The sequence below is a fragment of the Phyllobates terribilis genome, unplaced genomic scaffold (assembly GCF_046119375.1).
Source record: "Phyllobates terribilis strain yellow unplaced genomic scaffold, ASM4611937v1 Scaffold_131__1_contigs__length_4997060, whole genome shotgun sequence".
NCBI lineage: Eukaryota > Metazoa > Chordata > Amphibia > Anura > Dendrobatidae > Phyllobates > Phyllobates terribilis.
The window spans coordinates 4,631,867-4,657,320 of record NW_027362891.1 but is presented as its reverse complement, the minus strand read 5'-3'; positions in this window follow the sequence as shown (position 1 = coordinate 4,657,320).

The window sequence follows — 25,454 nt, the reverse complement described above, 5'->3', positions numbered from 1 at the left end:
CTCCATGTGGGTGCTGACTCCACTCCCCTGCACCAAAAACAAGGAGTCTACCGGGTGGTACAGGAGTACGAGAGAGTCTTTAGTAAGCACCCGCTAGACTTCGGCAGAGTAAAAGGGATAGAACACCACATCCCCACAGGGAGCCACCCACCAATAAAAGAGAGGCACAGACCTGTACCCCCTGCACATTATCAGAACGCAAAGGGCATGCTAAGAGAGATGAAAGAAGCTGGGGTTATTAGAGACAGCTGTAGCCCCTGGGCAGCCCCCTTGGTTCTGGTCAAAAAGAAAGACGGCACCATGAGAATGTGCGTGGACTATAGACAAATCAACCGTATCACCCACAAAGACGCATATCCGCTGCCTAGAATAGAGGAGTCTTTAGCCGCACTAAAATCTGCTAACTTCTTTTCTACTTTGGACCTTACTAGCGGGTACTGGCAGGTTCCTGTGGCAGAGGCTGACAAGGAGAAGACTGCCTTCACCACCCCGATGGGACTGAGTGAGTTCAACTGTATGCCCTTCAGGCTCTGCAACGCACCAGGGACCTTCCAGAGGCTGATGGAATGATGTCTAGGGCACCGAAACTTCGAGACGGTCCTCCTTTACCTGGACGACGTGATCGTCTATTCGAAGACCTACGAGGACCACCTAAAGCACCTGGCCGAGGTGTTCGAAGCCCTGGCAGGCTATGGCCTGAAGGTGAAACCATCGAAGTGTCACCTGCTGAAATCAAAGGACCAGTACCTAGGGCACGTGGTAAGCGCGGAAGGAGTGGCCCCCGACCCTGACAAGGTCACGGCAATCAAGAGCTGGCCAAGCCCCTCGAACATCAAAGAGGTGAGACAGTTTCTCGGGTTGGTAGGCTACTACCGAAGGTTCATCCCCGGGTTCACTAAGATGGCAGCTCCTATGCAGGACCTCCTGATCGGACAGTCTAAGTCCAGGAGCCAAAAGCCGCCCTTCAAGTGGGATAAACCGGAAGAGGAGTCTTTCCGCCAGCTAAAGATGGCCCTCACAGGGGACGAGATCCTGGCCTACCCTGATTATGGCCAGCCTTTCATTCTCCACACAGATGCCAGTAATGTGGGACTGGGAGCCGTACTGTCCCAAAACCAACAGGGCAGAGAAAGGGTGATCGCGTACGCCAGCCGGAAGCTGAGACCCACCAAGAGGAACCCGGAGAATTACAGCTCCTTCAAGCTAGAATTCTTGGCGGTGGTGTGGGCCGTGACGGAACGCTTCAAGCATTACCTGGCCTCCGCAAAGTTCACCGTGTACACGGACAACAACCCGTTGACACACCTGGACAATGCAAGACTGGGTGCCCTAGAACAGCGGTGGATGGCCCGTCTCTCCAACTATGACTGATCAAGTACCGGGCCGGCAAAACCAATGCCAACGCTGACGCCCTATCGAGGATGCCTCACTTATCTGAAGGTGACAAAGACCCAGAAGAGCTGGAGGAGGTAGAACTCCCCCCGTTTCACCGGTATGGAGCTGCTCAATACTCCCACCGCGTGAAGGAGGAGGATCTAACAACCGTGATGATAAATCCCCTACCTCAACACAGCTGGGCCGAGACCCAAGATAGTGACCCTGCCATCCGCCTGGTGAAAGATCTGCTGACCCAGGAAGATGCCCGCATAGATCCGGATGCTCCAGAGGAAGCCAAGCAGCTATGGAAAGAGAAGAGCAAGCTGTTCCTCTACGAAGGCAAGTTGTGCAGAAGGATTGTCAACCACCGGACGCACGAGCTGACCTGGCAAGTCGTGGTCCCAAGGCGGGATGCAGCTATGGTCCTGGGGGCTTACCATGACAGAGCGGGACACATCGGTTCGGTTGGAAGAAACTGGAGTTCCTACTAAGAGGAAGGTTCTTTTGGGTCGGCATGAGAGGAGCTGTAGAAAAATGGTGCAGAGACTGTGGCCCTTGTCACCTAAGGAGGAAGGACCGCACCAGCCAGAAGACACCCTTGAGGCCCATCGTCACCACGCAGCCTCTTGAGCTGGTAGCTCTGGACCATGTCAAATTGGCTCCCAGCCGGTCAGGATACATCTATGCCCTGACAATCGTGGACCACTATTCCCGTTTTCTAGTGGTGGTCCCAGTAAAAGACTTGACAGCCCAAACAGCGGCCAGAGCCTTCCAGCAATATTTCTGCCGTCCACACGGGTATCCGGAACAGGTCCTGACAGACCAGGGTCCAGCGTTCGAGGCTGAAATCTTCCAGGAGTTCGGCGACCTCTATGGCTGTAAGAAGATTCGGACAACGCCTTACCACCCACAAACCAACGGGATGTGTGAGAAGATGAACAATATAGTCATTGATCTCCTGAAGACGTTGCCCCTGGAGGAGCGCAGCCTGTGGCCAGAAAAACTGCCGGACCTGATAGACTTATACAATCATATCCCGGTGAATGCTACCAACTGCACCCCGGCTTACCTGATGCGACCCAGACCGGGTAAGCTGCCTATAGACCTGGAGATGGGAGTCCTAACGCCTGAGGACACCTCGCCTGATGCGGACTGGGATACGGAAAGGCAACTGCAGTACAAGAAGGTGCAGTAGACTGTGGAGAAGAGCCTGGCCCAGGTGAGAGAGAGGCAAGAAAAACTCTTCAACCAACACGCCCCTGCTGGTCCCCTAGAACCTGGTGAGCAAGTCCTAAAGCGAAAAAGAAGGCTTCACAAGTTGGACGACCAGTGGGAAAGGGAACCCTACACCGTACTGCAGTCTGATCACGACAACCCGAAGGTGTGCGTGATCACCAAGGACGGAGGAGAAACCACTAGTACCGTCTCCAGAGTGCAGAAGAGGATCAGAGTGACCTTGAACCCGCAGAGGACAAGGAAGAAATGATCAGCACCGTTCTCGGAGAGTTCCCTCAGTCCTGAACTCGCATAAATGATGCCATAGTGGTACCCGTCCTGCATTTCCTGCAACCGGCACAGCAACAACCAACACCAGAGCCGGAAGGTGAAGAGGAGCAAGCGGTTCCAGAGGCAGAAGAGCCTGTACCAGCAGCCCAGGAGAGTCAACCCTCTGCTGACAGTAAGCCTGCCATGCCTGCGGTAAGCCAAAGGACCCACAGACAGCTGCCTTCCCTACCTGTACACCCAGCTGGTAGCTGTACCCCTAACGCTAGTGGGGAAAGCCAGGTTGGTCCACCACCAGACAGTGGGCTACGTAGGTCAACCAGGAGCACAAAGGGGCTGATACCCGCTCGCTGGAGAATATAGAGCGCACTAAAATTGTAAATAACCTTGTTGCCAAATGTTGAATTGTTTGCAAAGTTACATGCATGTTTGGTAATTCCGTGTTTCAGTTTCTTGCAGTTACTGTAAGGACTCACAGGTTATGGACTTTTTATAACCGGGACCTGGTATGGACTGCGTTCGGAGCCTAACCAAGGAATGAACTAAGACTGTGAAGGACTTGGGGTAGGACAGACCCCCACCTGGTTAAGGCTCCCCGTTGTATTGGTGATATGGACACCCGGTCACAGGCCACACTGTGACCTTAAGAACTCAATTTGTGCGTCGTCTGTCTATTAATGTCTATTAATGTTTTATTGTCTTTGTTTATTGTTTAGTCCCGGAGTACTAAATTTCACTAGGGGGGAATGTGTCACCCTGGCCTGGATGCCACAAAATGTATTAAAGCTGTGTCTGAGAGCAAGGGGGAGGTTCTCTAGTCAGGGGAACATTAGCATGCAATGCCTCCTGTCTCAGGCCAGTAGGGGGAGCAGGCTGCCCCTATAAAAGCTGGTGCTGGGGGCAGGGTTAGAGAGAACTGGATGGCCTGTCTCAGCATTGAGACTTGTCCCAGAGCAGAACAGGGACAGACAGTTGCACTGCACCTAAGAGGAAGTGTGGCAGGAGGAGAGCCACAAGCCAGAGACAAGAGGCGAAGAGAGCCTGTCTTGGCAGAAAGAGGACTTAATTTACCAGACTTTGGTGTCTGAGGCTGAGAGGATTCCACATCCCCCAGCAGAGAACCAGTCCGCAGGGGACTGTATATTCCTTGGCCTAAGAAGCCTGGAGGCCCTGCCACAACAGAAGGTACCAGTAAAGCCGTACAAGGCTGGGAGCAGAAAGGAACCCACGTCGCAGGCCATACAGGCGAGAATACACGGAAAGCTTGGAAACGTGGGCTGTTACCCTATCAGGAGGAGATAGCCAGAAGGAGCGCAGAAAGCACGGTAGGCCTACACCCTCACCCTGACCAGGGCCAATTTCCCCGTTGCTCTCAGACATCCAGGTCCCCCTCCTAGCCGGGACTGTTTATGGGTCAATTTACCTGTTCTAGTAAAGACCCTGGACTGCAACCTGTTGTCTGTGTGCTCCTTGCTTCTCCAGCACTATCAGCACTGGGACTCTCACCACCATCACTCCCACCATCCACTATACTGCCCTGGGGCCGCACTCTTCCCGTGGGGAGTCACACTACCCTAGCTGCACACCTCATCAGCCCCAGCGGTCGGCATGCAGCGGCGGTTCCTAATAACCGCAAATCCACGGGTGGCGTAGTCGGACATAAACATCAGCACATAACGGACTACCACTGGCCTGACCACCCTGAGCCACGAAAACGGGTTGCCACTACTACTCCCATCGTTCCCCTACTGCCCGGATCCGAGTACCCCACGGCCCAGGGGGCGAGTCACATCCACCAACGTCGCGTTGCACCACTGACTGTTCAGGAGTTGGCTGATGCTTTAGTCTAGGTCTGGGAGGAGATCCCACAGGAGACCATCCGCAACCTCATCAGGAGCATGCCCAGGCGTTGTAGGGAGGTCATACAGGCACGTGGAGGCCACACACAATACTGAGCTTTCATCTGTGAAGAGCAGAGGGCACCAGTGGCGACTTTGCCAATCCTGGTGTTCTGTGGCAAATGTCAAGCGTCCTGCTCGGTGTTGGGCTGTGAGCACAACCCCCATCTGTGGACATCGGGCCCTCATACCACCCTCATGGAGTCGGTTTCTAACCGTTTGTGCAGACACATGCACATTTGTGGCCAGCTGGAGGTCATTTTGCAGGGCTCTGGCAGTGCTCCTCCTGTTCCTCCTTGCACAAAGGAGGAGGTAACGGTCCTGTTGCTGGGTTGTTGCCCTCCTATGGCTCCCTGCACATCTCCTGGTATCTGCTCCATGCTCTGGACACTGTGCTGACAGACACAGCTACACTTCTTGCCACAGCTCGCACTGATGTGCCATCCTGGATGAACGGCACTACCTGAGCAACTTCTATGGGTTGTACTGTAGACACTGCCTAATGCTAATGTACCTCTAGGGGTGAGAGCAATGGCAAAATGAAAAAGTGACCAAAACATCAGCCAAAAAGAATGAGAACAGAGAAATGGTCTGTGGTCACCACCTGCAGAACCACTCCTTTATAGGGGGTATCTGGCTAATTGCCTATCATTTCTACCAGTTGTCTGCTCCATTTGCACAACAGCAGGAGAAATTGATTCACAATCCGTGTTGCTTCATAACTGGACAGGTAGATTTCACAGAAGTGTTATTGACTTGGAGTTGTGATGATGAGGTGCACCTTTGGTCAAAATCAGAGGCTTCGTGTCCCGTTTGCAACAGGCTTGACCTTAAATGTTGCCGAAAGGCAACAAAGGATGACCTTTTGTTGCAAACGGGACACAAGATGGCCGACTTTTGTTGCCGGAATGCAACATCTGTTGCATTTGGGCAACAGGCTTGACCTTGATACATTGGAACTGGACTAAAGAGTCAATATGGTAGTATGACCTTCTGTACTATAGTAATATATAGGGACTGATGGGGGAAATTTGTTTTTTGGCATTTGGGACGCTTACGCACGCGGTGGGATGCGCTAAATTTTTTTCAGGGTTAAGGCAAAATTTTTGCTCGAAACTGCGCGCTCTGCGGCCTGAAATATCGCTCCTGAGGGGGTCTACGCAATAAAAATGCAAAAAAATGTAACATTAGGGTTGGCTAAATCACTTACCTGATTGACCAATAGCCAGCCCTCATTGACTTTTTTGTTGACATTCTGTGTTCTGAGGAAACTCCACCGGGTGGCAATGTTGTCCAACTTTTTAATTTTTTATTTTAGGATTGTAAAAACACCAGATGGCAATGTTTCTCTTTCTAATGTGCACGCAAGCATGAGAGCTGGCTGCTGGTTGTCCTGGATTACCTGCATCCAGCCCTCATATTGGGCATATAATGTATATAGCCAACTCTCACATTTTTTTTGCTTTAATAACACTAAGGCTATGTAACCACGATGCAGAAATGAAGCATTTTGTTCACGGCTGCCTCTAGCCAGCCCCCCAATTTTTTTTTTCTTTAATAACACAAACACCATGAGGGCTGGCTATCGTGTGTCCACGGCTGCCTCTAGCCAGCCCCCCAATTTTTTTTTCTTTAATAACACAAACACCATGAGGGCTGGCTATCGTGTGTTCACGGATGCCTCTAGCCAGCCCCCCAATTTTTTTTTTTCTTTAATAACACAAACACCATGAGGGCTGGCTATCGTGTATCCACGGCTACCTCTAGCCAGCCCCCCAATTTTTTTTTTCTTTAATAACACAAGCACCATGAGGGCTGGCTATCGTGTGTCCACGGCTGCCTCTAGCCAGCCCCCCAATTTTTTTTTTCTTTAATAACACAAACACCATGAGGGCTGGCTATCGTGTGTTCACGGCTGCCTCTAGCCAGCCCCCCAATTTTTTTTTTCTTTAATTACACAAACACCATGAGGGCTGGCTATCGTGTGTCCACGGCTGCCTCTAGCCATCCCCCCAAATATTTTTTTTCTTTAATAACACAAACACCATGAGGGTTGGCTATCGTGTGTTCACGGCTGCCTCTAGCCAGCCCCCCAATTTTTTTTTTCTTTAATAACACAAACACCATGAGGGCTGGCTATCGTGTGTTCACAGATGCCTCTAGCCAGCCCCCCAATTTTTTTTTTCTTTAATAACACAAACACCATGATGGCTGGCTATCGTGTATCCACGGCTACCTCTAGCCAGCCCCCCAATTTTTTTTTTCTTTAATAACACAAACACCATGAGGGCTGGCTATCGTGTGTCCACGGCTGCCTCGAGCCAGCCCCCCAATTTTTTTTTTTCTTTAATAACACAAACACCATGAGGGCTGGCTATCGTGTGTTCACGGCTGCCTCTAGCCAGCCCCCCAATTTTTTTTTTCTTTAATAACACAAACACCATGAGGGCTGGCTATCGTGTGTCCACGGCTGCCTCTAGCCAGCCCCCCAAATATTTTTTTTCTTTAATAACACAAACACCATGAGGGCTGGCTATCGTGTGTTCACGGCTGCCTCTAGCCAGCCCCCCAATTTTTTTTTTCTTTAATAACACAAACACCATGAGGGCTGGCTATCGTGTGTTCACGGCTGCCTCTAGCCAGCCCCCCAATTTTTTTTTTTCTTTAATAACACAAACACCATGAGGGCTGGCTATCGTGTGTCCACGGCTGCCTCTAGCCAGCCCCCTAATTTTTTTTTTCTTTAATAACACAAACACCATGAGGGCTGGCTATCGTGTGTCCACAGCTGCCTCTAGCCAGCCCCCCAATTTTTTTTTTCTTTAATAACACAAACACCATGAGGGCTGGCTATCGTGTGTCCACGGCTGCCTCTAGCCAGCCCCCTAATTTTTTTTTTCTTTAATAACACAAACACCATGAGGGCTGGCTATCGTGTGTCCACAGCTGCCTCTAGCCAGCCCCCCAATTTTTTTTTTCTTTAATAACACAAACACCATGAGGGCTGGCTATCGTGTGTCCACGGCTGCCTCTAGCCAGCCCCCCAATTTTTTTTTTCTTTAATAACACAAACACCATGAGGGCTGGCTATCGTGTGTCCACGGCTGCCTCTAGCCAGCCCCCCAATTTTTTTTTTCTTTAATAACACAAACACCATGAGGGCTGACTATCGTCTGTTCACGGCTGCCTCTAGCCAGCCCCCCAATTTTTTTTTTCTTTAATAACACAAACACCATGAGGCCTGGCTATCGTGTGTCCACGGCTGCCTCTAGCCAGCCCCCCAATTTTTTTTTTCTTTAATAACACAAACACCATGAGGGCTGGCTATCGTGTGTCCACGGCTGCCTCTAGCCAACCCCCAAATTTTTTTTTCTTTAATAACACAAACACCATGAGGGCTGGCTATCGTGTGTCCACGGCTGCCTCTAGCCAGCCCCCCAATTTTTGTTTTTCTTTAATAACACAAACACCATGAGGGCTGGCTATCGTGTGTTCACGGCTGCCTCTAGCCAGCCCCCCAATTTTTTTTTTCTTTAATAACACAAACACCATGAGGGCTGGCTATCATGTGTCCATGGCTGCCTCTAGCCAGCCCCCCAATTTTTTTTTTCTTTAATAACACAAACACCATGAGGGCTGGCTATCGTGTGTTCACGGCTGCCTCTAGCCAGCCCCCCAATTTTTTTTTTTTCTTTAATAACACAAACACCATGAGGGCTGGCTATCGTGTGTTCACGGCTGCCTCTAGCCAGCCCCCCAATTTTTTTTTTCTTTAATAACACAAACACCATGAGGGCTGGTTATCGTGTATCCACGGCTACCTCTAGCCAGCCCCCCAATTTTTTTTTTCTTTAATAACACAAGCACCATGAGGCCTGGCTATCGTGTGTTAACGGCTGCCTCTAGCCAGCCCCCCAATTTTTTTTTTCTTTAATAACACAAACACCATTAGGGCTGGCTATCGTGTGTCCACGGCTGCCTCTAGCCAGCCACCCAAATATTTTTTTTCTTTAATAACACAAACACCATGAGGGCTGGCTATCGTGTGTTCACGGCTGCCTCTAGCCAGCCCCCTAATTTTTTTTTTCTTTAATAACACAAACACCATGAGGGCTGGCTATCGTGTGTCCACGGCTGCCTCTAGCCAGCCCCCCAATTTTTTTTTTCTTTAATAACACAAACACCATGAGGGCTGGCTATCGTGTGTTCACGGCTGCCTCTAGCCAGCCCCCCAATTTTTTTTTTCTTTAATAACACAAACACCATGAGGGCTGGCTATCGTGTATCCACGGCTACCTCTAGCCAGCCCCCCAATTTTTTTTTTCTTTAATAACACAAGCACCATGAGGGCTGGCTATCGTGTGTCCACGGCTGCCTCTAGCCAGCCCCCCAATTTTTTTTTTCTTTAATAACACAAACACCATGAGGGCTGGCTATCGTGTGTTCACGGCTGCCTCTAGCCAGCCCCCCAATTTTTTTTTTCTTTAATAACACAAACAGCATGAGGGCTGGCTATCGTGTGTTCACGGCTGCCTCTAGCCAGCCCCCCAATTTTTTTTTTCTTTAATAACACAAACACCATGAGGGCTCGCTATCATGTGTCCACGGCTGCCTCTAGCCAGCCCCCCAATTTTTTTTTTCTTTAATAACACAAACACCATGAGGGCTGGCTTTCGTGTGTTCACGGCTGCCTCTAGCCAGCCCCCCAATTTTTTTTTTCTTTAATAACACAAACACCATGAGGGCTGGCTATCGTGTGTCCACGGCTGCCTCTAGCCAGCCCCCCAATTTTTTTTTTTTCTTTAATAACACAAACACCATGAGGGCTGGCTATCGTGTGTTCACGGCTGCCTCCACCAGCCCCCCAATTTTTTTTTTCTTTAATAACACAAACACCATGAGGGCTGGCTATCGTGTGTCCACGGCTGCCTCTAGCCAACCCCCAAATTTTTTTTTCTTTAATAACACAAACACCATGAGGGCTGGCTATCGTGTGTCCACGGCTACCTCTAGCCAGCCCCCCAATTTTTGTTTTTCTTTAATAACACAAACACCATGAGGGCTGGCTATCGTGTGTTCACGGCTGCCTCTAGCCAGCCCCCCAATTTTTTTTTCTTTAATAACACAAACACCATGAGGGCTGGCTATCATGTGTCCATGGCTGCCTTTAGCCAGCACCCCAATTTTTTTTTTCTTTAATAACACAAACACCATGAGGGCTGGCTATCGTGTGTTCACGGCTGCCTCTAGCCAGCCCCCCAATTTTTTTTTTCTTTAATAACACAAGCACCATGAGGCCTGGCTATCGTGTGTCCACGGCTGCCTCTAGCCAGCCCCACAATTTTTTTTTTCTTTAATAACACAAACACCATGAGGGCTGGCTATCATGTGTCCACGGCTGCCTCTAGCCAGCCCCCCAATTTTTTTTTTCTTTAATAACACAAACACCATGAGGACTGGCTATCGTGTGTTCACGGCTGCCTCTAGCCAGCCCCCCAATTTTTTTTTTCTTTAATAACACAAACACCATGAGGGCTGGCTATCGTGTGTCCACGGCTGCCTCTAGCCAACCCCCAAATTTTTTTTTCTTTAATAACACAAACACCATGAGGGCTGGCTATAGTGTGTCCACGGCTGCCTCTAGCCAGCCCTCAAATTTTTTTTTTCTTTAATAACACAAACACCATGATGGCTGGCTATGAGGAAGGGAGCTATGTCCTTGTAAAGTTAGCTTGTTGTCATGTGGAAAAGAGTTTGAGGGGATTGTGGCCCTGTGGAAATGCTTGTGGCCCGGCAGAAGGAGCCAGTGGTCCTGTGGAGAGAGCTGATGGGGTTGAGGCCCTGTGGAAAGGCCTGTGACCCTGTATAGGGGTCCGTTGCCCTGTGGAGAGAGCTGTAGGGGCTCGTGCCCTATGGAAATGACTATGGCCATGTAGACAGGCCTTCTGGCCTTGAAGAGGGGGCTTGTGCCTTGCAGACGGGCCTTGTGTCTCTGTGGAGAGAGCTAAAGGGGGCAGTTGCGGTGCAGAAAGTGCATTTCGCCCTGTTGATGGGAGCTATGGCCCGGTAAAGAGAGCTTATTGTCCTGTGGAGAAGAGTTGGAGGGGCTTGTGGCACTGTGGAAAGGCCTGTGGCCCAGTAGGAGCCTGTGGTCCTGTGGAGACAGCTGAAGGGGTTGAGGCCCTGTGGAAAGGCCTGTGACCCTGTATAGGGGTCTGTGGCCCCGCAGAGGGGCATGTGGCGATGTAAAGAGAGCTGGAGGGAGTTGTGGCCTGAGGAAAAGGCCATGTGGAGCCGGCTGGAGAGGCCTGTGGAAGGCTCTGGAGTAAGATTTGAGCCTATGAAGTCCTTTGCAGTAAACAACATGCAACATGATTGCCTGTGGAGAGAGCTGGAGGGGCTTGTGGCACTGTGGAAAGGCCTGTGGCCCAGTAGGAGCCTGTGGTCCTGTGGAGAGAGCTGAAGGTGTTGTGGCCCTGTGGAAAGGCCTGTGACCCTGTATAGGGGTCCGTTGCCCTGTGGAGAGAGCTGGAGGGGCTCGTGCCATATGGAAATGACTATAGCCATGTAGAAAGGCCTTTTGGCCTTGAAGAGGGCGCTTGTGCCCTGCAGACGGGCCCTGTGACTCTGTGGAGAGAGCTGTTGGGAGTTGTAGCCGTGTGGAAAGTGCATTTGGCCCTGTGGAGGTGAGCTATGGCCCTGTAAAGAGAGCTTCTTGTCCTGTGGAGAGAGCTGGAGGGTGTTGTGGCCCTGTGGAAAGGTCTGTGGCCCTATGGATAGGCCCTTTAGCCTTGTGGAAAGGGCTGTGGCCCTGTGGTGAGAGCTGGAAGGAGTTGTGGGCTGTGGAAAAGCCTGTGGTCCTGTGGAGACAGCTGAAGGGGTTGAGGCCCTGTGGAAAGGCCTGTGACCCTGTATAGGGGTCTGTGGCCCCGCAGAGGGGCATGTGGCGATGTAAAGAGAGCTGGAGGGAGTTGTGGCCTGAGGAAAAGGCCATGTGGAGCGGGCTGGAGAGGCCTGTGGAAGGCTCTGGAGTAAGATTTGAGCCTATGAAGTCCTTTGCAGTAAACAACATGCAACATGATTGCCTGTGGAGAGAGCTGGAGGGGCTTGTGGCACTGTGGAAAGGCCTGTGGCCCAGTAGGAGCCTGTGGTCCTGTGGAGAGAGCTGAAGGTGTTGTGGCCCTGTGGAAAGGCCTGTGACCCTGTATAGGGGTCCGTTGCCCTGTGGAGAGAGCTGGAGGGGCTCGTGCCATATGGAAATGACTATAGCCATGTAGAAAGGCCTTTTGGCCTTGAAGAGGGCGCTTGTGCCCTGCAGACGGGCCCTGTGACTCTGTGGAGAGAGCTGTTGGGAGTTGTAGCCGTGTGGAAAGTGCATTTGGCCCTGTGGAGGTGAGCTATGGCCCTGTAAAGAGAGCTTCTTGTCCTGTGGAGAGAGCTGGAGGGTGTTGTGGCCCTGTGGAAAGGTATGTGGCCCTATGGATAGGCCCTTTAGCCTTGTGGAAAGGGCTGTGGCCCTGTGGTGAGAGCTGGAAGGAGTTGTGGGCTGTGGAAAAGCCTGTGGTCCTGTGGAGACAGCTGAAGGGGTTGAGGCCCTGTGGAAAGGCCTGTGACCCTGTATAGGGGTCTGTGGCCCCGCAGAGGGGCATGTGGCGATGTAAAGAGAGCTGGAGGGAGTTGTGGCCTGAGGAAAAGGCCATGTGGAGCGGGCTGGAGAGGCCTGTGGAAGGCTCTGGAGTAAGATTTGAGCCTATGAAGTCCTTTGCAGTAAACAACATGCAACATGATTGCCTGTGGAGAGAGCTGGAGGGGCTTGTGGCACTGTGGAAAGGCCTGTGGCCCAGTAGGAGCCTGTGGTCCTGTGGAGAGAGCTGAAGGTGTTGTGGCCCTGTGGAAAGGCCTGTGACCCTGTATAGGGGTCCGTTGCCCTGTGGAGAGAGCTGGAGGGGCTCGTGCCGTATGACTATAGCCATGTAGAAAGGCCTTTTGGCCTTGAAGAGGGCGCTTGTGCCCTGCAGACGGGCCCTGTGACTCTGTGGAGAGAGCTGTTGGGAGTTGTAGCCGTGTGGAAAGTGCATTTGGCCCTGTGGAGGTGAGCTATGGCCCTGTAAAGAGAGCTTCTTGTGACGCGCCCCCTGGGCCATATTCTTTTAGGGGGAATATCCGGAGCCGGATCAGATGGGGGTTGTAGTCTTCCGAGTGGCTGTGACCCGGTCCGTGCCCAGGGTGTCAAACTCAGTTGTATGTGGCAGTCCTACAGATGTTATTAAGTTCTTTATTGTCGACTACGCCACCCGTTGTATTGCGGTCACTATGGCCGCCGCTGCAGCAGGGTCCGCTGAGGCTGATGGTATAGGTGCAGCTTGTGATGGTATAACCCCCAACGGGTGGGGTATAGCCTCAGGAGGTCAGGTGCAGAGGATGGGGGTTGTGGTGGTGCAGCATAGGTGTTAAAGGAAGATAGAGTCGGGTTATGCAGTTAAGGGTATTTACTCACTGCTGATGTTCCGGTCACTCCAGCTTCAAGTGACCACCCGAGCCGTGCTGCGTCCACCAGGTCCTGGATCCAGCCAACCCCCAAGCGAGTCCGGAGCGTGACCCTGAGCTCTCCTTCTGTCCTTTCTCTGGCCGTCCCCACTATTGATCCACCCAGGTCCAGCTCCCTCGGGCCTTCTGTTGGGAGACCCTTGGCCTTGGGTTCCCTGACCCTCCACGTGGTATGCCTTCGTGGTGGATATGGTGGGTGGCCGTGGCAGACGCTGCCCACGGCCTCCGGTCTCTGGCTGGGGTGTGTTTTTGCCCCCACCAGCTTGGGTTCCGGTACCCTGATGCCGACTCTTCACCCGTGGATTGGATTTGGGGTCTTAGAGTCCTCTCTTCTGCTTCCCCCTCTGGGTCTCTCTTGCTTTCTCCTCTCTCTCTCTCTGGGGCTGCTCTGCTCCTCTGCTTCTTACTCTGACAGACTGACCCTGTTCTTTGATGGTGCCCACCTTATATACACCCTCTATGTGTGAGCTCAGGTGACCAGCACCCAATGAGCTCCTATCTTTACCCAGGCTGCTCCCCCTATCTGCCCCTACACTACTTGGGATGTACCACCCCCCTCCCACTCCAGCCAGGAACAGACTCGGTCGTACCTGCACATTTCTAAGTGGGAGTACCGTCGGTCTGCTCCTCGGAAATGGGATGTGTGTAGTGCATGCAGCCTACCGAGCTCAGGTCCACACTCCATCCTTACCCGGGAGTGGAATATCACACCTCTGGATTGAGGTGCAATACCCCTGTAGCAGCCGAATCCTCAGGGTGCTACATTCCCCCCTGGTAAATCACAGCACGTCCTCGGGCTGTAAGACATAACACCAAAACATACAAATTTTTGCATAAACATATAAAACATATAAAACAATATATATATATAGATCAATATAAAACATTCTCGTCGCCTCTGGCTCCTCCTCCGGTCACTGTGCAACGCGTGACCGGGTAAAGTGCGACAGTCTTTCTAGAAAAATGGTTTTCCTTCAAAAACCGGTAGGGGGCGCTTTAGGACGCGCAACTATATACAGGGATTATGGCCGCTCTCAGTCCTCGGCCAGGTATTAGGGAGGAATGACCGCTCTCAGTCCTCGGTCAGTGGGATTTAGGGAAATACGGGTAAACAGTTCACACATGCTGGTCCCAACGGGGACTATATTAGCAACAACAGTTTCAGTTTCACGGTTTCAGTTTACGGTTTCAGTTTTAGTTTCAGTTTACGGTTTCAGTTTACGGTGCCCCGACGGGCAACTATATACAGCTTCTGCTTCGCTGTCCTTAGCGACGGCGTCCTCCTGCTCTTGCTTTATGGTTACCTTTGGCTTCAGACCCGTCCGGGTCCTCTTGCTCTTCCTCCTCACACCGCAGCTCTTCCTCTGTCAGGCGATGCACATGGAGGGCGTAGGGACCTTTGGCACACTTGTGCCGGGTGAAGGTGACCTCGTCCCCGATGTAAAGGTCACGACCTCTGTGTCCCTCCGGTAGGTGGGACTCAACGTCTCTCCTGGTTACGAAGACGTCGCCTACGGTGTGGTGGTCTCGGATGAAGCCCCACCCATGCTGCAGGTTAAACTTTATCACAGTCCCGGTGGTGCGGGGACTATGCGCTGCACGGGGGTCTCTCCTGGCCCGGCTCTTCTGCTCCGCGCTCCTTATCTGGGCTTGTTGTTCCCGGACCCGCCTCTCTCTCCGCTCCCTCTCGAAGTCCTCGAGCTGTTGGCGGCAGCACTCAGCACGCTCCGCTGCAGCTGCCCGAGTTTCTTGAGTGAACCCCCTGAGGTCTTCTCCGGTGGGGTCCCACTCAAACTGTGCCTCTTCTAGCGGGGGCGAGATCCTCTTAACGGGCTTTGGAGCCGGGATCAGGGGTTCACACATGGGCCTTGCCCTCTTTTGGAGCTCTTGTTCGTAGTACTCCCTGGGCCAGACAAAGGGCTGCCCGTCCGGCCATGTGTGTTGGGCGAACAGATCTTCTCCCAGATGCGGCACTTTAGGTTTTATGGGCGCGGTGGTGGTGGCGCCCGGGTTGCCCAGGCCTTGCGGCCAGGCCTGGGGCACCTGGAAAGTGAAGGGCACCGTAAGGACGGCGGCGCCCTGGGCTACTTGGCCCTGAGACCAGGCCGGTGGCTCCGCGGAGGTAGGGGGCGCTGTTGGTATTGCGGCGCCCGGGGGTACTAGGCCTTGCGACCAGGCTGGTGGTACTTCCTGCTTGGTCACGCTCGGGGTCGAGGCGTGTGACGTCACAGGGGTCGCGGCTTCCGGTTGAGGCCTAGTCTGTGGCGGTGACGTTGCAGCGACGGGCACGGCAGGGGGTACTTCGGGCTCTGCGACGGGGAGCTGGGCCAGGCGCGCGGTTTCCCGGTTTGGGGTATAGACGTCCCCTTTACCTGCCTTCTCTCGTTCGGCTCCCTTCTCGGCGCCGTCTCCGGCCTTCAGTCCTCCTGCGCCATCCTCAGAGGCGGTCTGTCTCCTCGTCTTGGGTGGCGTGCTCCGCTGACGGGTCTCGGTCTGCTGGGCCATCTCACGGCTCCACTCCGCCAACGTCTCTCGCTGCACCCGGGCCATCCTCCGTGCGAGGCCCTCCAGAGCGGTCTGCGCACACTCCCGGTCTCGGGGGAGCTGTGCTAGGACCTCCACTAGGCCTAGTGGGGTCGTTGCTTCTAGCAGGCTCCTGACCAACGGGTCGGTGCTGCTCTGCTCTCCTTCTGCTGTTTCCAGCAGGCTCCTGGCCAGCGGGCCGGTGCTGCTCTGCTCTTCTCCCATCTCCGGGTAAGCTCCTTCTGGACTCTCCTCCAGACGTCTTGTCTCCGGGTGCGCTCTCTCCAGACTGCTCCAGGCGACACCCATCTTTGCTCTCTTCTTTTCAGTCCTCCCACTTCGAGGGCGGTCCCGGGGCCACTTGGTGATTGTCAGCTCCAGGGGCAGTTCTTTCACGCTGACAGACACCTCTAGCATCACAGTCTCTGTTGGTGGGGGCGGTTTCCACTTTTGGCGCCATTTTCGGTCCTGGCCCACGATGGGAGGCAGCCTCTTGCCATCCTCTGGCACGCCCATAATGGCGTCCGCTCTGACAAGGCGGGAAACCTTTGGAAATGGCGGGAATCGTCTCCCAGTGGCGGGAAACTCTGCAGATGGCGGGAAAAAGCTGTTAATGGCGGACAACCGGCGGGAATCGATCTGTGATGGAGTCCGATGGCGGGGACCCTCCGGAACCGGCAGGAGACTTCTTTTTGAGGTAAACTTGTTCTTTTCTTCAGGCACACAGTACCCGGGTGTTGCGGGCACGTAATCCTGCCGACTACGCCAAAGTTGACGCGCCCCCTGGGCCATATTCTTTTAGGGGGAATATCCGGAGCCGGATCAGATGGGGGTTGTAGTCTTCCGAGTGGCTGTGACCCGGTCCGTGCCCAGGGTGTCAAACTCAGTTGTATGTGGCAGTCCTACAGATGTTATTAAGTTCTTTATTGTCGACTACGCCACCCGTTGTATTGCGGTCACTATGGCCGCCGCTGCAGCAGGGTCCGCTGAGGCTGATGGTATAGGTGCAGCTTGTGATGGTATAACCCCCAACGGGTGGGGTATAGCCTCAGGGGGTCAGGTGCAGAGGATGGGGGTTGTGGTGGTGCAGCATAGGTGTTAAAGGAAGACAGAGTCGGGTTATGCAGTTAAGGGTATTTACTCACTGCTGATGTTCCGGTCACTCCAGCTTCAAGTGACCACCCGAGCCGTGCTGCGTCCACCAGGTCCTGGATCCAGCCAACCCCCAAGCGAGTCCGGAGCGTGACCCTGAGCTCTCCTTCTGTCCTTTCTCTGGCCGTCCCCACTATTGATCCACCCAGGTCCAGCTCCCTCGGGCCTTCTGTTGGGAGACCCTTGGCCTTGGGTTCCCTGACCCTCCACGTGGTATGCCTTCGTGGTGGATATGGTGGGTGGCCGTGGCAGACGCTGCCCACGGCCTCCGGTCTCTGGCTGGGGTGTGTTTTTGCCCCCACCAGCTTGGGTTCCGGTACCCTGATGCCGACTCTTCACCCGTGGATTGGATTTGGGGTCTTAGAGTCCTCTCTTCTGCTTCCCCCTCTGGGTCTCTCTTGCTTTCTCCTCTCTATCTCTCTGGGGCTGCTCTGCTCCTCTGCTTCTTACTCTGACAGACTGACCCTGTTCTTTGATGGTGCCCACCTTATATACACCCTCTATGTGTGAGCTCAGGTGACCAGCACCCAATGAGCTCCTATCTTTACCCACGCTGCTCCCCCTATCTGCCCCTACACTACTTGGGATGTACCACCCCCCTCCCACTCCAGCCAGGAACAGACTCGGTCGTACCTGCACATTTCTAAGTGGGAGTACCGTCGGTCTGCTCCTCGGAAATGGGATGTGTGTAGTGCATGCAGCCTACCGAGCTCAGGTCCACACTCCATCCTTACCCGGGAGTGGAATATCACACCTCTGGATTGAGGTGCAATACCCCTGTAGCAGCCGAATCCTCAGGGTGCTACACTTGTCCTGTGGAGAGAGCTGGAGGGTGTTGTGGCCCTGTGGAAAGGTCTGTGGCCCTATGGATAGGCCCTTTAGCCTTGTGGAAAGGGCTGTGGCCCTGTGGTGAGAGCTGGAAGGAGTTGTGGGCTGTGGAAAAGCCTGTGGTCCTGTGGAGACAGCTGAAGGGGTTGAGGCCCTGTGGAAAGGCCTGTGACCCTGTATAGGGGTCTGTGGCCCCGCAGAGGGGCATGTGGCGATGTAAAGAGAGCTGGAGGGAGTTGTGGCCTGAGGAAAAGGCCATGTGGAGCGGGCTGGAGAGGCCTGTGGAAGGCTCTGGAGTAAGATTTGAGCCTATGAAGTCCTTTGCAGTAAACAACATGCAACATGATTGCCTGTGGAGAGAGCTGGAGGGGCTTGTGGCACTGTGGAAAGGCCTGTGGCCCAGTAGGAGCCTGTGGTCCTGTGGAGAGAGCTGAAGGTGTTGTGGCCCTGTGGAAAGGCCTGTGACCCTGTATAGGGGTCCGTTGCCCTGTGGAGAGAGCTGGAGGGGCTCGTGCCGTATGGAAATGACTATGGCCATGTAGAAAGGCCTTTTGGCCTTGAAGAGGGCGCTTGTGCCCTGCAGACGGGCCCTGTGACTCTGTGGAGAGAGCTGTTGGGAGTTGTAGCCGTGTGGAAAGTGCATTTGGCCCTGTGGAGGTGAGCTATGGCCCTGTAAAGAGAGCTTCTTGTCCTGTGGAGAGAGCTGGAGGGTGTTGTGGCCCTGTGGAAAGGTCTGTGGCCCTATGGATAGGCCCTTTAGCCTTGTGGAAAGGGCTGTGGCCCTGTGGTGAGAGCTGGAAGGAGTTGTGGGCTGTGGAAAAGCCTGTGGTCCTGTGGAGACAGCTGAAGGGGTTGAGGCCCTGTGGAAAGGCCTGTGACCCTGTATAGGGGTCTGTGGCCCCGCAGAGGGGCATGTGGCGATGTAAAGAGAGCTGGAGGGAGTTGTGGCCTGAGGAAAAGGCCATGTGGAGCGGGCTGGAGAGGCCTGTGGAAGGCTCTGGAGTAAGATTTGAGCCTATGAAGTCCTTTGCAGTAAACAACATGCAACATGATTGCCTGTGGAGAGAGCTGGAGGGGCTTGTGGCACTGTGGAAAGGCCTGTGGCCCAGTAGGAGCCTGTGGTCCTGTGGAGAGAGCTGAAGGTGTTGTGGCCCTGTGAAAATGCCTGTGATCCTGTATAGGGGTCTGTTGCCCTGTGGAGAGAGCTGGAGGGGCTCGTGCCCTATGGAAATGACTATGGCCATGTAGAAAGGCCTTTTGGCCTTGAAGAGGGGGCTTGTGCCCTGCAGACGGGCCCTGTGACTCTGTGGAGAGAGCTGTTGGGAGTTGTGGCCGTGTGGAAAGTGCATTTGGCCCTGTGGAGGTGAGCTATGGCCCTGTAAAGAGAGCTTCTTGTCCTGTGGAGAGAGCTGGAGGGTGTTGTGGCCCTGTGGAAAGGTATGTGGCCCTATGGATAGGCCCTTTAGCCTTGTGGAAAGGGCTGTGGCCCTGTGGTGAGAGCTGGAAGGAGTTGTGGGCTGTGGAAAAGCCTGTGGTCCTGTGGAGACAGCTGAAGGGGTTGAGGCCCTGTGGAAAGGCCTGTGACCCTGTATATGGGTCTGTGGCCACGCAGAGGGGCATGTGGCGATGTAAAGAGAGCTGGAGGGAGTTGTGGCCTGAGGAAAAGGCCATGTGGAGCGGGCTGGAGAGGCCTGTGGAAGGCTCTGGAGTAAGATTTGAGCCTATGAAGTCCTTTGCAGTAAACAACATGCAACATGATTGCCTGTGGAGAGAGCTGGAGGGGCTTGTGGCACTGTGGAAAGGCCTGTGGCCCAGTAGGAGCCTGTGGTCCTGTGGAGAGAGCTGAAGGTGTTGTGGCCCTGTGGAAAGGCCTGTGACCCTGTATAGGGGTCCGTTGCCCTGTGGAGAGAGCTGGAGGGGCTCGTGCTGTATGGAAATGACTATAGCCATGTAGAAAGGCCTTTTGGCCTTGAAGAGGGCGCTTGTGCCCTGCAGACGGGCCCTGTGACTCTGTGGAGAGAGCTGTTGGGAGTTGTAGCCGTGTGGAAAGTGCATTTGGCCCTGTGGAGGTGAGCTATGGCCCTGTAAAGAGAGCTTCTTGTCCTGTGGAGAGAGCTGGAGGGTGTTGTGGCCCAGTGGAAAGGTCTGTGGCCCTATGGATAGGCCCTTTAGCCTTGTGGAAAGGGCTGTGGCCCTGTGGTGAGAGCTGGAAGGAGTTGTGGGCTGTGGAAAAGCCTGTGGTCCTGTGGAGACAGCTGAAGGGGTTGAGGCCCTGTGGAAAGGCCTGTGACCCTGTATAGGGGTCTGTGGCCCCGCAGAGGGGCATGTGGCGATGTAAAGAGAGCTGGAGGGAGTTGTGGCCTGAGGAAAAGGCCATGTGGAGCGGGCTGGAGAGGCCTGTGGAAGGCTCTGGAGTAAGATTTGAGCCTATGAAGTCCTTTGCAGTAAACAACATGCAACATGATTGCCTGTGGAGAGAGCTGGAGGGGCTTGTGGCACTGTGGAAAGGCCTGTGGCCCAGTAGGAGCCTGTGGTCCTGTGGAGAGAGCTGAAGGTGTTGTGGCCCTGTGGAAAGGCCTGTGACCCTGTATAGGGGTCCGTTGCCCTGTGGAGAGAGCTGGAGGGGCTCGTGCCGTATGGAAATGACTATGGCCATGTAGAAAGGCCTTTTGGCCTTGAAGAGGGCGCTTGTGCCCTGCAGACGGGCCCTGTGACTCTGTGGAGAGAGCTGTTGGGAGTTGTAGCCGTGTGGAAAGTGCATTTGGCCCTGTGGAGGTGAGCTATGGCCCTGTAAAGAGAGCTTCTTGTCCTGTGGAGAGAGCTGGAGGGTGTTGTGGCCCTGTGGAAAGGTCTGTGGCCCTATGGATAGGCCCTTTAGCCTTGTGGAAAGGGCTGTGGCCCTGTGGTGAGAGCTGGAAGGAGTTGTGGGCTGTGGAAAAGCCTGTGGTCCTGTGGAGACAGCTGAAGGGGTTGAGGCCCTGTGGAAAGGCCTGTGACCCTGTATAGGGGTCTGTGGCCCCGCAGAGGGGCATGTGGCGATGTAAAGAGAGCTGGAGGGAGTTGTGGCCTGAGGAAAAGGCCATGTGGAGCGGGCTGGAGAGGCCTGTGGAAGGCTCTGGAGTAAGATTTGAGCCTATGAAGTCCTTTGCAGTAAACAACATGCAACATGATTGCCTGTGGAGAGAGCTGGAGGGGCTTGTGGCACTGTGGAAAGGCCTGTGGCCCAGTAGGAGCCTGTGGTCCTGTGGAGAGAGCTGAAGGTGTTGTGGCCCTGTGAAAATGCCTGTGATCCTGTATAGGGGTCTGTTGCCCTGTGGAGAGAGCTGGAGGGGCTCGTGCCCTATGGAAATGACTATGGCCATGTAGAAAGGCCTTTTGGCCTTGAAGAGGGGGCTTGTGCCCTGCAGACGGGCCCTGTGACTCTGTGGAGAGAGCTGTTGGGAGTTGTGGCCGTGTGGAAAGTGCATTTGGCCCTGTGGAGGTGAGCTATGGCCCTGTAAAGAGAGCTTCTTGTCCTGTGGAGAGAGCTGGAGGGTGTTGTGGCCCTGTGGAAAGGTATGTGGCCCTATGGATAGGCCCTTTAGCCTTGTGGAAAGGGCTGTGGCCCTGTGGTGAGAGCTGGAAGGAGTTGTGGGCTGTGGAAAAGCCTGTGGTCCTGTGGAGACAGCTGAAGGGGTTGAGGCCCTGTGGAAAGGCCTGTGACCCTGTATATGGGTCTGTGGCCACGCAGAGGGGCATGTGGCGATGTAAAGAGAGCTGGAGGGAGTTGTGGCCTGAGGAAAAGGCCATGTGGAGCGGGCTGGAGAGGCCTGTGGAAGGCTCTGGAGTAAGATTTGAGCCTATGAAGTCCTTTGCAGTAAACAACATGCAACATGATTGCCTGTGGAGAGAGCTGGAGGGGCTTGTGGCACTGTGGAAAGGCCTGTGGCCCAGTAGGAGCCTGTGGTCCTGTGGAGAGAGCTGAAGGTGTTGTGGCCCTGTGGAAAGGCCTGTGACCCTGTATAGGGGTCCGTTGCCCTGTGGAGAGAGCTGGAGGGGCTCGTGCTGTATGGAAATGACTATAGCCATGTAGAAAGGCCTTTTGGCCTTGAAGAGGGCGCTTGTGCCCTGCAGACGGGCCCTGTGACTCTGTGGAGAGAGCTGTTGGGAGTTGTAGCCGTGTGGAAAGTGCATTTGGCCCTGTGGAGGTGAGCTATGGCCCTGTAAAGAGAGCTTCTTGTCCTGTGGAGAGAGCTGGAGGGTGTTGTGGCCCTGTGGAAAGGTCTGTGGCCCTATAGATAGGCCCTTTAGCCTTGTGGAAAGGGCTGTGGCCCTGTGGTGAGAGCTGGAAGGAGTTGTGGGCTGTGGAAAAGCCTGTGGTCCTGTGGAGACAGCTGAAGGGGTTGAGGCCCTGTGGAAAGGCCTGTGACTCTGTATAGGGGTCTGTGGCCCCGCAGAGGGGCATGTGGCGATGTAAAGAGAGCTGGAGGGAGTTGTGGCCTGAGGAAAAGGCCATGTGGAGCGGGCTGGAGAGGCCTGTGGAAGGCTCTGGAGTAAGATTTGAGCCTATGAAGTCCTTTGCAGTAAACAACATGCAACATGATTGCCTGTGGAGAGAGCTGGAGGGGCTTGTGGCACTGTGGAAAGGCCTGTGGCCCAGTAGGAGCCTGTGGTCCTGTGGAGAGAGCTGAAGGTGTTGTTGCCCTGTGGAAATGCCTGTGATCCTGTATAGGGGTCTGTTGCCCTGTGGAGAGAGCTGGAGGGGCTCGTGCCCTATGGAAATGACTATGGCCATGTAGAAAGGCCTTTTGGCCTTGAAGAGGGGGCTTGTGCCCTGCAGACGGGCCCTGTGACTCTGTGGAGAGAGCTGTTGGGAGTTGTGGCCGTGTGGAAAGTGCATTTGGCCCTGTGGAGGTGAGCTATGGCCCTGTAAAGAGAGCTTCTTGTCCTGTGGAGAGAGCTGGAGGGTGTTGTGGCCCTGTGGAAAGGTATGTGGCCCTATGGATAGGCCCTTTAGCCTTGTGGAAAGGGCTGTGGCCCTGTGGTGAGAGCTGGAAGGAGTTGTGGGCTGTGGAAAAGCCTGTGGTCCTGTGGAGACAGCTGAAGGGGTTGAGGCCCTGTGGAAAGGCCTGTGACCCTGTATATGGGTCTGTGGCCACGCAGAGGGGCATGTGGCGATGTAAAGAGAGCTGGAGGGAGTTGTGGCCTGAGGAAAAGGCCATGTGGAGCGGGCTGGAGAGGCCTGTGGAAGGCTCTGGAGTAAGATTTGAGCCTATGAAGTCCTTTGCAGTAAACAACATGCAACATGATTGCCTGTGGAGAGAGCTGGAGGGGCTTGTGGCACTGTAGAAAGGCCTGTGGCCCAGTAGGAGCCTGTGGTCCTGTGGAGAGAGCTGAAGGTGTTGTGGCCCTGTGGAAAGGCCTGTGATCCTGTATAGGGGTCTGTTGCCCTGTGGAGAGAGCTGGAGGGGCTCGTGCCCTATGGAAATGACTATGGCCATGTAGAAAGGCCTTTTGGCCTTGAAGAGGGGGCTTGTGCCCTGCAGACGGGCCCTGTGACTCTGTGGAGAGAGCTGTTGGGAGTTGTGGCCGTGTGGAAAGTGCATTTGGCCCTGTGGAGGTGAGCTATGGCCCTGTAAAGAGAGCTTCTTGTCCTGTGGAGAGAGCTGGAGGGTGTTGTGGCCCTGTGGAAAGGTATGTGGCCCTATGGATAGGCCCTTTAGCCTTGTGGAAAGGGCTGTGGCCCTGTGGTGAGAGCTGGAAGGAGTTGTGGGCTGTGGAAAAGCCTGTGGTCCTGTGGAGACAGCTGAAGGGGTTGAGGCCCTGTGGAAAGGCCTGTGACCCTGTATAGGGGTCTGTGGCCCCGCAGAGGGGCATGTGGCGATGTAAAGAGAGCTGGAGGGAGTTGTGGCCTGAGGAAAAGGCCATGTGGAGCGGGCTGGAGAGGCCTGTGGAAGGCTCTGGAGTAAGATTTGAGCCTATGAAGTCCTTTGCAGTAAACAACATGCAACATGATTGCCTGTGGAGAGAGCTGGAGGGGCTTGTGGCACTGTGGAAAGGCCTGTGGCCCAGTAGGAGCCTGTGGTCCTGTGGAGAGAGCTGAATGTGTTGTGGCCCTGTGGAAAGGCCTGTGACCCTGTATAGGGGTCCGTTGCCCTGTGGAGAGAGCTGGAGGGGCTCGTGCCGTATGGAAATGACTATAGCCATGTAGAAAGGCCTTTTGGCCTTGAAGAGGGCGCTTGTGCCCTGCAGACGGGCCCTGTGACTCTGTGGAGAGAGCTGTTGGGAGTTGTAGCCGTGTGGAAAGTGCATTTGGCCCTGTGGAGGTGAGCTATGGCCCTGTAAAGAGAGCTTCTTGTCCTGTGGAGAGAGCTGGAGGGTGTTGTGGCCCTGTGGAAAGGTCTGTGGCCCTATGGATAGGCCCTTTAGCCTTGTGGAAAGGGCTGTGGCCCTGTGGTGAGAGCTGGAAGGAGTTGTGGGCTGTGGAAAAGCCTGTGGTCCTGTGGAGACAGCTGAAGGGGTTGAGGCCCTGTGGAAAGGCCTGTGACCCTGTATAGGGGTCTGTGGCCCCGCAGAGGGGCATGTGGCGATGTAAAGAGAGCTGGAGGGAGTTGTGGCCTGAGGAAAAGGCCATGTGGAGCGGGCTGGAGAGGCCTGTGGAAGGCTCTGGAGTAAGATTTGAGCCTATGAAGTCCTTTGCAGTAAACAACATGCAACATGATTGCCTGTGGAGAGAGCTGGAGGGGCTTGTGGCACTGTGGAAAGGCCTGTGGCCCAGTAGGAGCCTGTGGTCCTGTGAAGAGAGCTGAAGGTGTTGTGGCCCTGTGGAAAGGCCTGTGACCCTGTATAGGGGTCCGTTGCCCTGTGGAGAGAGCTGGAGGGGCTCGTGCCGTATGGAAATGGCTATAGCCATGTAGAAAGGCCTTTTGGCCTTGAAGAGGGCGCTTGTGCCCTGCAGACGGGCCCTGTGACTCTGTGGAGAGAGCTGTTGGGAGTTGTAGCCGTGTGGAAAGTGCATTTGGCCCTGTGGAGGTGAGCTATGGCCCTGTAAAGAGAGCTTCTTGTCCTGTGGAGAGAGCTGGAGGGTGTTGTGGCCCTGTGGAAAGGTCTGTGGCCCTATGGATAGGCCCTTTAGCCTTGTGGAAAGGGCTGTGGCCCTGTGGTGAGAGCTGGAAGGAGTTGTGGGCTGTGGAAAAGCCTGTGGTCCTGTGGAGACAGCTGAAGGGGTTGAGGCCCTGTGGAAAGGCCTGTGACCCTGTATAGGGGTCTGTGGCCCCGCAGAGGGGCATGTGGCGATGTAAAGAGAGCTGGAGGGAGTTGTGGCCTGAGGAAAAGGCCATGTGGAGCGGGCTGGAGAGGCCTGTGGAAGGCTCTGGAGTAAGATTTGAGCCTATGAAGTCCTTTGCAGTAAACAACATGCAACATGATTGCCTGTGGAGAGAGCTGGAGGGGCTTGTGGCACTGTGGAAAGGCCTGTGGCCCAGTAGGAGCCTGTGGTCCTGTGGAGAGAGCTGAAGGTGTTGTGGCCCTGTGGAAAGGCCTGTGATCCTGTATAGGGGTCCGTTGCCCTGTGGAGAGAGCTGGAGGGGCTCGTGCCGTATGGAAATGACTATAGCCATGTAGAAAGGCCTCTTGGCCTTGAAGAGG